The sequence below is a fragment of the Triticum aestivum genome, chromosome 7A (genome assembly GCF_018294505.1).
Source record: "Triticum aestivum cultivar Chinese Spring chromosome 7A, IWGSC CS RefSeq v2.1, whole genome shotgun sequence".
NCBI classification, from domain to species: Eukaryota; Viridiplantae; Streptophyta; class Magnoliopsida; order Poales; family Poaceae; genus Triticum; species Triticum aestivum.
Window position 1 is genome coordinate 109,678,633 of NC_057812.1, and position 12,903 is coordinate 109,691,535.

General features: G+C 43.4%; 1 long non-coding RNA gene across 1 annotated transcript; it reads left to right on the forward strand.

Annotated features, from left to right (window-relative positions):
• The first annotated feature begins 572 nt into the window (after positions 1-572).
• Positions 573-1,798, forward strand: LOC123150342 (uncharacterized). The gene is made up of 3 exons (XR_006475059.1): positions 573-786; positions 1,277-1,349; positions 1,632-1,798. It is a non-coding gene; the product is annotated as an uncharacterized lncRNA (long non-coding RNA).
• The last annotated feature ends 11,105 nt before the right edge of the window (positions 1,799-12,903 follow it).

Genomic DNA, 12,903 nt, shown 5'->3' on the forward strand with positions numbered 1-12,903 from the left:
TTAGGTGGCAATGACCACCAGATTAGTGGACACGCAAGTGGGACAAGTTTTCAACATGGACAAGCATGTCTCTCCCTCGTAAAAAGAAAAAAAGCATGTCTCTGCATGAGATTGGATAGGGCCCGCCAGAGGAGACATACGACCAATCAAATTGATAAATACTAGGACTAGGAAAAAAAGTCAAGATATAGAAGGCAAGTTTTGCAAACCAAGGAGAAAGTTTTGTTTGGTAAATCTATTAGGCATGTTTGAGTCAGCTAGCTATATACTAGTATCAAACACAATATGGCAGAATGCAAGGGCACCCTCTCACTATGTTCACATTAGCAGAGGTGCATTGTGCGGTGCAGCGAATGACAAGAGAGGTACATTGTGTGTGCAGTGAACACGTGTCTTTGTGTGTGTGTGTTTGTGCGTGTGTGTGTGTGTGTGTGAGAGAGAGAGAGAGAGAGAATTCACGTGTTTTGTCCTTCCTGATTGGTCATCCCATCGTGTTCTCCCCACGCACGTAACCTCGTCCCTTTCTGCACGCCAACACAGCCGATCTTAGCATCGACAGATCTGGTGAGTGTCGGGAGGAGAAGAGCAAGCTTGCGAGGCGGCGACCGTGGGGGAATCGACTAGATCCGCCGCGTGCCCATCTGGAGGACGGGAACACGGTGACGAGGGCTGGTTCGGTGCGCACCTCCGCCACCGAGCCTCGCATCGCCGACCACTATCCCCTCCTCTCACATGCCGCCACTATCAAGATATATCGGTGTGCCCCTCCTCACCGTCAAGCCGCAGGTCAGGTTCTTCCACAGAAACCCCCTCCCTGTGCTCCCTCTTTCTAGCCCGTGTCGCCTCTCCGACTCCTTCCTCCTTCCTTGTCGTCGCTCCCTCTCTTCACCATAGCCGCTGCCGCTCCCCCTCCTATGTTGATCTTGGTCGTACCCATCGCCGTGAAGAACGAGGGTTGTCGCTCCTGCAACTGCTCAACCCGGAGAAGCTCATCGTCATAATCGCCAGACCGTCTTCCTCACATCGTCCAAGCTATTCTTGTATAGCCGAAAATTGCTCTGACCCAACGATCCCCTTCCCCATGCTATTTTTTGAAATATTTTTGGCTGATGATGTTCATATTAAGCGAGGAGCCACACCATATGTGCTCAATCAATCAAAAGGAATATTCATCCTTTCCATAAATCAGTTTTAGATGCGTAGGTGGTATTTAGGCAAAGGTTTTCATGTGATCCATTCACTCTTGTTTAACTTGAAGAACTAATTGTTGTATCAGGTGACGTGTGCTGATCCCTCACTGAAGAACCGTGCTTTGGAATGCAAAAATACGGAAATGTCTGAAGAGTCAGGTTCAGATAAACCTACCCAACCCTGATATTTTTCATATATTGGTAACCAGTCTTCTCAAATTTTTACTCTATGTGTTCCAAAATTTTCTTTGAAGGTGCCACAAGTAAGTACAACGATGATGGACAGATAGATGATTCACTGCAATTAATTCAGAAAATACAGGATGAAATTATATGTTATATGTCTTTTCTCTTATTTCAGGAAAAAATTATGCTTGCTTCCTATAATTTTCTTCTAGTTGAGAATCTGATGTGAACTCTCCTATTCTCTCTTCATTTCAGCTTCGCAAGGAAAGCATACTTCAAGAACAAAGTGCTCAATGTGATATGGACATCCAGTCACTCTTGAGTGGTATTCTACCGATGTCACATTTTAAACATGGTTACATTTACAATCACCCTGTAGAACTGTTACAGTTTTGCAGTCAACACTGTCGGCAAGTTTTCCTCTGGGCCATATGTTTTCAAAAGTTCTGCGCTAAACTGTGGTGTATCACACTTTTCATTGTGGACAAATCGTCCACTGCACTTTATGATGTACAAATCGCCTGTTGGAACTGTGGCCAATTTTGGCAAGATGTTTTTTTGGATTTTTTTTAAATGTTTTGGCAAGAAGTTGCTTCTATATTAGTTCCGCATTTCTTGTACTCATCATGTTTTAAAACTTATGAAGAAGGAAAGATGACACCTAAAGCTGTATCAATAATAAGCAAATACAATGAAACTTGCTCAGATATGACAGAAGTTACCAATTCATCTTGCTCTGGAGATGGTGGACAATCGATCACTAAGAGAAAGAAATTGAGGGAGGCACTCCTCCGACAATGCAAGGTAAGAAACCTCAAGCTGAACCTATGTATTACAATTTTAAATGCCACTGGTACCCTTGACACTTGTCAATGCAGGAGCTTGATGAGATCTGTCGTGGGGCCCACTAGATACTTCCAAGATACACAGTATTACCTTCAGTATCAGATGGTATGTACAAATGTTTACTTTTATTTCTTAGATATTCTAGATAGGCAAGTATTAGGTCCTTGGACATGTAGGCATAACAATTACGCAATATCATATGAATGGGTCCTGTGCCACATGCATACTTCCTGATTCTCATTTACCGAATTTAATCCCTATAGGTATTGGTTCATTTTGTGCATTGAGATGATAACATACATAGTGTGCTGCGTTAACCATGCTTGGACAAAAACAGTTTTCAAGGTGTCAGATCAATAGCCAGGGCTTGCTGCTCTCTTGATACCAAAGTAGCAATCCAAATAAGTTGCTTGTTTATTTATCACATGTTATGCCTGTTGGGGAACGTAGTAATTTCAAAAAAATTCCTACGCACACGCAAGATCATGGTGATGCATAGCAACGAGAGGGGAGAGTGTTGTCCACGTACCCTCGTGGACCGAAAGCGGAAGCGTTAGAACAACATGGTTGATGTAGTCGTACGTCTTCACGATCCGACCGATCAAGTACCGAACGCACGACACCTACGAGTTCAGCACATGTTTAGCCCGATGATGTCCCTCGAACTCCGATCCAGCCGAGTGTTGAGGGAGAGTTTTGTCAGCACGACGGCGTGGTGGCGATGATGATGTTCTACCGACGCAGGGCTTCGCCTAAGCACCGCTACAGTATTATCGAGGTGGACTATGGTGGAGGGGGGCACCACACACGGCTAAAAGATCAAATCAATTGTTGTCTATGGGGTGCCCCTACCCCCATATATAAAGGAGCAAGGGGGGTGCGGCCGGCCAGGGAGAGTGCGCGCCAGGAGGAGTCCTACTCCCACCGGGAGTAGGACTCCCCCTTTCCTAGTTGGAATAGGATTCGGGAGAAGGAAAGAGAGAGGAGAAGAAGGAAAGAGGGGGATGGCCCCCCTTGCCCTAAACCAATTCGGTTTGGGCCTTGGGGGGGGGGGCACACTCCCCTTGCTTCCCCCTATTTCCACTAAGGCCCATATAGGCCCATTAAGCTCCCGGGGGTTCCGGTAACCTCCTAGTACTCCGGTAAAATCCCGATTTCACCCGGAACACTTCCGACATCCAAACATAGGCTTCCAATATATCAATCTTCATGTCTCAACCATTTAGAGACTCCTCGTCATGTCCTTGATCACATCCGGGACTCCGAACAACCTTCGGTACATCAAAACATATAAACTCATAATATAACCGTCATCGCAACGTTAAGCGTGCGGAACCTACGGGTTCGAGAACTATGTAGACATGACCAAGACATGTCTTCGGTCAATAACCAATAGCGGAACCTGGATGCTCATATTGGATCCTACATATTCTACGAAGATCTTTATCGGTCAAACCGCATAACAACATACATTGTTCCCTTTGTCATCGGTATGTTACTTGACCGAGATTCGATCGTCAGTATCTCAATACCTAGTTCAATCTCGTTACCGGCAAGTCTCTTTACTCGTTCCGTAATGCATCATCCTGCAACTAACTCATTAGTCACATTGCTTGCAAGGCTTGTAGTGATGTGCATTACCGAGAGGGCCTAGAGATACCTCTCCGACAGTCGGAGTGACAAATCCTAATCTTGAAATACGCCAACCCAACAAGTACCTTCGGAGACACCTGTAGAGCACATTTATAATCACCCAGTTATGTTGTGACGTTTGGTAGCACACAAAGTGTTCCTCCGGTAAACGAGAGTTGCATAATCTCATAGTCATAGGAACATGTATAAGTCATGAAGAAAGCAATAGCAACAAACTAAACGATCAAGTGCTATGCTAACGGAATGGGTCAAGTCAATCACATCATTCACTAATGATGTGATCCCGTTAATCAAATGACAACTCATGTCTATGGCTAGGAAACTTAACCATCTTTGATTCAACGAGCTAGTCAAGTAGAGGCATACTAGTGACATACTGTTTGTCTATGTATTCACACATGTATTATGTTTCCGGTTAATACAATTCTAGCATGAATAATAAACATTTATCATGATATAAGGAAATAAATAATAACTTTTATTATTGCCTCTAGGGCATATTTCCTTCAATGCTCCGTTGAAGTGTTAGGTTTGTTTAACATTCGATAGGTGGTTATCTTAGATCAGACTGATCAGGTCCCCAGTTAGCAATAACCAGAATTGATGTTGTGTGTGTGTGTTGACTTTTGAGCACTTCTTCGCTGGTCCTTTTCCCATCTTTTTAGGAATGTACCACGCCAGTGTACGTTTGAGATGCCCTGATTTTGAGATGAGCCTCACTGGTGGTCTTCGTCCTACCCCACACAAGGCGAAGTGCTCGGCAGTTGCCAATATGATATTGGAGCTTCACAAGAAGGCGGAAGAGCAAGAACAGTAGGGTACCTGATGCAAAATCACCTTGTTAAACTCCCGAATCTAGGAAACTGCGGGTGGCTGGAACCAGTTGCTTAGTCATTACAACTTTGAATAAGACTTCTTGAGAAACCTAATTGTATTGGTACCTTGTTGTTAGCTGTTTTACCTTTCAGAGGTTGACTCCTTGTGTTGTTGTTGGTATTATGGGTGTTTATTAAGGTTGTGATAAACCCCAGACTGTTATTTCGAAACTCTATGACGCTTCAATTGTGCTGACTATTTTATTATGGGACCAACATCGATGTTTGCCATGGGGCCATCAACGTTCGCGCGTGCTCGACATCGGCAATGGCTTTATGGCAAGCGGTGGCGCGTTCGATGAGGCCACCACAGTCATCCGCGTCGCCTCCCGTGCGTGGAGGTGATCACCGAACCGGGATGGTACTTCGCCTAGACGGCCTTCGTGCTCACGGCGCCTCATCGGGAGGCGCACGGGTGGCAAGGTGCGGGAGTACCGGATCGATGATGGACTCTACGGGCCTGAGGCCGCTCGCCACCCCACGCGTTAGCGAAGAGACGTACGCATCGACTGTGTTCAGGCTGACGTGCGACTCACTCGACACGGTGGTGACGTGGTACAGGCTACTGGAGATCCGCGCGGGGACTGGCTTGTGTTTGGTGACATGGGCGCCTACTCCATCGGCTCCTGCTCCGGCTCCCATTTTCAACGGCTTCTCCATGTCCGGCATTACGACATTCTTGGCCTACTCGAGATAGCTAGCAGTTGGTTAGAAGCAATTAAAATATGGGCACGTAGCACACGTTGTTAATTTCTTTCATGTAGTATGTTCGTACTTATAAACGCAGTTGCTTGTAGTTAAGCTCGTGCCCCCTCCAAATGTAAGGGCTCACATTCGTTTGACAGCCGATGGATTACAAAAAATATATAATTGTGGATAAAGGAGGAAATGACATGATCTGAATAAAACAAAAACTAAGACCTAAAGACTCTGATCAAGCTTAGCATCATACACAAATCCATATAGCTTTGAGTTATTAAGGTGAAACAACACAATCTAAAAAATCTATTTTTTCACAAATCCAACTAAGAGTCAACAATTAGAGCATCTCTAGCAGATCCCGCAAGCCGCCGTCTTGGAAAAATCATTTACGGTATCCCGTAAACGATTTTTGCAGGACACCAGACACGTAGCAAGAGTAGATCTCACATATGACATAAATATAAACAAAGTATTACGTGCTAAAAGCATCTTGCCGGAGTTCATCAACCCAAGATACCATAGTTCACCACGCATAGCATAGGGGAGTTTTTACAAACCATAATACTTAACATAGCATACGGGAACCGAAACATAGATAGGGGATCTACTAGTCGTCGGAGTCGTCGCCAGAGCCAGGGGTGGGCGGGGGTCTACTTGTTGGGGAACGTAGTAATTTCAAAAAAATTCCTACGCACACGCAAGATCATGGTGATGCATAGCAACGAGATGGAAGAGTATCGTCCACGTACCCTCGTAGACCGTAAGCGGAAGCGTTATGAGAACGCAGTTGATGTAGTCGAACATCTTCACGATCCGACCGATCCAAGTACTGAACGCACGGCACCTCCGAGTTCAGCACACGTTCAGCTCGATGACGTCCCACGAACTCCGATCCAGCAGAGCTTCATGGGAGAGTTCCGTCAGCACGACGGCGTGATGACGGTGATGATGTGGCTACAGACGCAGGGCTTCGCCTAAGCACCGCTACGATATGATCGAGGTGGATTATGGTGGAGGGGGGCACCGCACACGGCTAAGGGATCAACGATCAACTTGTGTGTTCTAGGGTGCCCCCTGCCCCCGTATATAAAGAAGCAAGGGGGAGGCCGGCCGGCCCCTATAGGGCATGACAGGAGGAGGAGTCCTCCTCCTAGTAGGAGTAGGACTCCCCTTTCCTACTCCTACTAGGAGGAAAGGAAGGGGGAGGGGAGAAGGAAGGAGAGGGAGGAAAGGAGGAAAGGGGGGCCGGCCCCCTAGTCCAATTCGGTTTGGGCTAGGGGGGCCGCGCGCCCTGCCTCCTCTCTTCCACCACTTGGCCCATGAGGCCCAATACTTCTTCCCCGTATTCCCGTAACTCCCCGGTATTCCGAAAAATACTCGAATCACTCGGAACCTTTCTTATGTCCGAATATAGTCGTCCAATATATCGATCTTTACGTCTCGACCATTTCGAGACTCTACGTCATGTCCCCGATCTCATCCAGGACTCCGAACTACCTTCGTTACATCAAATCACATAAACTCATAATACCGATTGTCACCGAACATTAAGCGTGCGGACCCTACGGGTTCGAGAACTATGTAGACATGACCGAGACACGTCTCCGGTCAATCACCAATAGCGGAACCTGGATGTTCATATTGGCTCCTACATATTCTACGAAGATCTTTATCGGTCAAACCGCATAACAACATACGTTGCTCCCTTTGTCATCGGTATGTTACTTGCCCGAGATTCGATCGTCGGTATCTCAATACCTAGTTCAATCTCGTTACCGGCAAGTCTCTTTCCTCGTTCCGTAATGCACTATCCCGCAACTAACTCATTAGTTGCATCGCTTGCAAGGCTTATAGCAATGTGCATTACCGAGAGGGCCCAGAGATACCTCTCCGACAATCGGAGTGACAAATCCTAATCTCGATCTATGCCAACTCAACAAGTACCATCAGAGACACCTATAGAGCACCTTTATAATCACCCAGTTACATTGTGACGTTTGGTAGCACACGAAGTGTTCCTCCGTAATCGGGAATTGCATAATCTCATAGTCATAGGAACATGTATAAGTCATGAAGAAAGCAATAGCAACAAACTAAACAATCATCATGCTAAGCTAACGGAATGGGTCAAGTCAATCACATCATTCTCTAATGATGTGATCCCATTAATCAAATGACAAGTCATGTCTATGGCTAGGAAACTTAACCATCTTTGTTTCAACGAGCTAGTCAAGTACAGGCAAACTAGTGGCACTCTGTTTGTCTATGTCTTCACACATGTACTAAGTTTCCGGTTAATACAATTCTAGCATGAATAATAAACATTTATCATGATATAAGGAAATATAAATAACAACTTTATTATTGCCTCTAGGGCATATTTCCTTGAGTCTCCCACTTGCACTAGAGTCAATAATCTAGTTCACATCGTCATGTGATTTAACACCAATAGTTCACATCTCTATGTGATTAGTTCACATCTCCATGTGACTAACACCCAAAAGGTTTACTAGAGTCAATAATCTAGTTAACATCGCTATGTGATTAACACCCAAAGAGTGATCATGTTTTGCTTGTGAGAGAAATTTAGTCAATGGGTCTGCCACATTCAGAGCCATATGTATTTTCCAAATTTTCTATGTCTACAATGCTTTGCATGGAGCTACTCTAGCTAATTGCTCCCACTTTCAATATGTATCTAGATCAAGACTTAGAGTCATCCAGATCGGTGTCAATGATTGCATCGACGTAACTCTTTACGACGAACTCTTTGTCACCTCCATAACCGAGAAACATTTCCTTATTCCACTAACGATATTTTTGACCGCTGTCCAGTGATCCATTCCTAGTTCACTATTGTACCCTTTTGCCAAACTTATGGTGAGGTACACAATAGGTCTGGTACACAGCATAGCATACTTTGTAGAACCTATGACTGAGGCATAGGGAATGACTTTTCATTCTCCTTCTATTTTCTGCCGTGGTCGGGTTTTGAGTCTTTACTCAACTTCACACCTTGCAACACAGACAAGAACTCCTTCTTTGACTGTTCCATTTTCAACTATTTCAAAATCTTGTCAAGGTATGTACTCATTGAAAATATATCAAGCGTCTTGATCTATCTCTATAGATCTTGATGCTCAATATGTAAGTAGCTTCACAGAGGTCTTTCTTTGAAAAACTCTTTTCAAACACTCCTTTATGCTTTCCAGAAAATTCTACATTATTTCCTATCAAAAATATGTCATTGACATATACTTATCAGAAATATTGTAGTGCTCCCACTCACTTTTCTTGTAAATACAGGCTTCAACGCAAGTCTGTATAAAACCATATACTTTGATCACTTTATCAAAGCATATATTCCAACTCCGAGATGCTTGCACCAGTCCATAGATGGATCATCGGAGCTTGCTTACTTTGTTAGCACCTTTAGGATCGACAAAACCTTCTGGTTGCATCATATACAACTCTTCTTTAAGAAATCCATTCAGGAATGCAGTTTTGACATCCATTTGCAAGATTTCATAAAATGCGGCAACTGCTAACATGATTCGGACAGACTTTTAAGCATCGATACGAGTGAGAAAATCTCATAGTAGTCAACACCTTGAACTTGTCAAAAACATTTTGCGACAATTCGAGCTTGTAGGTAGTAACACTACTATCAACGTCCGTCTTTCTCTTGAAGATCCCTTTATTCTTAATGACTCAACGATCATCGGGCAAGTCAATCAAAGTCCATACTTTGTTCTCATACATGGATCCCGTCTCAGATTTCATGGCCTCAAGCCATTTCGTGGAATCTGGGCTCATCATCACTTCCTCATAGTTCGTAGGTTTGTCATGGTCTAGTAACATGACTTCCAGAAAGGATTACCGTACCACTCTGGTGCGGACCATACTCTGGTTGTCCTACGATGTTCGGTAGTAACTTGATCTGAAGTTTCATGATCATCATCATTAGCTTCCTCACTAATTGGTGTAGAGATCACTAGAACTGATTTCTGTGATGAACTACTTTCCAATTCGGGAGAAGGTACAATTACCTCATCAAGTCCTATATTCCTCCCACTCAGTTTTTTCGAGAGAAACTCCTTCTCTAGAAAGGGTCCACTCTTAGCAACAAAGATATTGCCTTTCGGATCTGTGATAGAAGGTGTACCCAATAGTTTCTTTTGGGTATCCTATGAAAACGCACTTTTCCAATTTAGGTTTGTGCTTATCAGGCTGAAACTTTTCCACATAAGCATCACGACCCCAAACTTTAAGAAACGACAGCTTAGGTTTCTTGCTAAACCACAGTTCATATGGTGTCGTCTCAACGGATTTAAATGGTGTCCTATTTAACGTGAGTGTAGCTGTCTCTAATGCATAACCCAAAAACGATAGTGATAAATCGGTAAAAGACATCATAAATTGCAGCATATCTTATATTTACTAATTGGAGGCACCATTAGAGCCTCCACGTTAATCCTAAACAACTAAACAATTTGTCCATTCGATCTCTAGATTAATTATCTATAGCCATCAGATGAGGTAGTTTAGGAGTCCTGGGTTATTGTCCCACGTGCAGCTCTTTTGGAGAAAAAAACGTTTGCCTAATCCTGCCGGCCTAGGCACAAGCCCTTCCTCACGTATGAATAAATTGTGTATCCATCCGATCTGTGAAAAGTAAAAAAAACAATCGATTTGAAAAAGGCAAAAGGCCTCGCCCCCTGTCTTATCGATCAACCCCTGCAGCTCGCCATGGATCCTCCTCCACGCAAGAATTGCAGCGATCCACATTAGAGAAAAACAAAATCACTCTAGGCTTTCTTCCCCTTCCTCTCTCCCGTCAATTCCGTGCGCTACCTCCATCGGATCTTCTTGACTTGCGTTTGCAGGATGTCCTTCTCTTTGCTCAGGTATCCATGGACATCCTTGATTTCATATTAGACTAACCGACAGGCGAACGCTCCACGAGCAGATGGTCCCAACTACATGTCCTGCAACGATCTCATCCGCAACTTCTTCACTTCTGCAGCATCTGTCTCATGGAAGTCGCAGTTTCCTTGATCTGATGAAGGTATCGTATTTTGTGTAATTCATATGTGTGTGATTCATGCATGATGGTCTTGAACTGTGAACAAATATTGGTTGGAGTTGAGATCTTCTTCCAGCAATACCAGATGCCAGAGGTTAGTTAAGTTTCTGATTTATATATAAGAAGATACGAGACAGTTAGATTTTGCAAAACCAACAATTAACTAATTAATTAAGCATGTATATATATAGCCTTAATTAGTGTTTTTGTGCAGCAAGAATGTAGCAGATGAGGCGAGGGGTGACTTATGGAGTTACAGAAGATGAAGCAGGAGCTGGCCCTGGCCGTACTGCTTCTCAAGGAGTAGGTGGAGGGCGAGTATGTGTACGTGAAGAAGATGAAGGCGAAAGGAGGAGTTCACCAAGGCGCTAACTCTCTTAGGGAATTCCTCCTGTCACAAGCACAACACCATGACCACGTAGGCCTATTTGGCTATCTTAGCTAATGCATGCAAGCAAGGATCGATCCAAGCATGTACGTATATATACTGAGAGTTATATGTGATTGATTAATTAGCTAAAACTTGAGAGGGTAAAAGGACAAGTCCTGGCCAGGCCGCGCCAATGGATCGCCAACAGCGTCAGAATCCATCACGAGGTCATCATTATTTAATAACTAATGCTGGCTTCATATCCCGACTTAAATCCGCCTTGGGAATGTCAACCAAGAGGAATTACCATCAGCAGCTTTGCATAAATATGCCAGCTGGATTGATCTTCCCTATATGTATATACTCCCACAATAATATAGATGCAGACTAGGTTTGGTAAGAGTGAAATTTCAGTCGTTCATGCTATAGTCTGGCTCATCAGAGTGCACCCTGGAAATCTTGCTGAAGGGGTTGGAAGTCGAGCACTCACTTGCTAATTAAGAAGAGGACACCAGTCAGGTGAAGTGGCCAAAGACTCAAACTGTGGTCACCCTGCAGTTTCTCAAAAAGGTTTACTGAGTTTTCTTGCACACGATGATATTTGTTTTTGTTTTGCACCTTTCACTGCACTAGCAGTGTTGCTGTAAGTTGATCCATATAACCCTGTTCTATGTGTTTCATTCCAATGAAAAATGCATGGAACCGGGCCTGAGAGGGCCTTTTGATCGAAACTAAGTTATCATCATGAGTTAATTCAGTGCTATTATTGTGTAGCAAAACAGTTACATCAGTGTAAATGTATCCGAATGCATGTCGATAGTTGCTGTAGTAGAATGTAGTTCGCAGTCAGTTTGTAGAATCTTGCACAACAAACCATATGTACGTGTTCTCTATACTCCTGCATTGAAGAAATTCTGAATGTATATCCTTCAAATAGGCACACATCAGTACAAATAAACCACACATTCAGTTAGATTTAATTTTGTTTCATTATTCTGCTTAGCATACTAATGTTTTGTCTATTGCGAGGGGAGATAAAAATCCATGATATAATTGTGATACTGTTAGTTGCTATCTAGAGCGCCTTGCATCAACAGAACATTCAGTTGGGTGGGTTGTGTTCGTCAGGTACATACATATTTCCCCATTTTACATTTCATTTTCTTCCATTGCTCTTCTTGGAGACAAAAATTGGGTTCTCTTTGCGTTCGTATAATTGAATTTTGACCACCTAGCCTCCAATGCCACTGCTTCCTGTGGTTGTTCTAGGAAACCGGCCTCTCCCAGTGTCTCATGCTACTCACTGGCTCGCGATCCTGTGCATCCGAATGGCATCTTCTCATCACACAGACTGTGCGCCTCCACGACGTCGACTTTCATCCAGTACATCACTAATGACTGTCTCAGCTTGGATCCCCATATTTTGCCATTTACACAGGTAAGCAATCTTGCCTCTTTCATTTGAATCTAACCAGAAATATTGGTGCCCATTTACTTTTTTTCTATTTGCGGCTTCAAAGACGAGTCTGCTAAGTACGTTGTGACCATAGGTTATTGATACTGCATTAGGAAAAAATACTTTCAAACTAAGCTCCTAAGAGCTTTTTAATCATATAAGTTACATTTATACTCATGCAGTTAATTCTAATGTTGATTTGTAAAAGCCTATAGCTCACTAGCATCATCGGTACATTGTTGTTTTGTTGTTCCAATCAAAACTGAAACATAAACATTTTGTTTATCAATGGCTTTCCAGCAAGACTAATACATGATCCCTGACCACACAATTTTATTGACCTCACCATGTCACCCTTTGAATTGTTAATTTTATATAATGTAAATAGTTACAGAAGTAGCAATTTAGGAAATTAATAGGCTTAATTCTTGCGGCCAATTGACAGAAGGTCTTATCTTACTAACATTCTAACGATCAACTTCAGTACTTACCATTTTTCATTGTATTACTTTGACTAAGGACACTGCCCTTTATCCTTT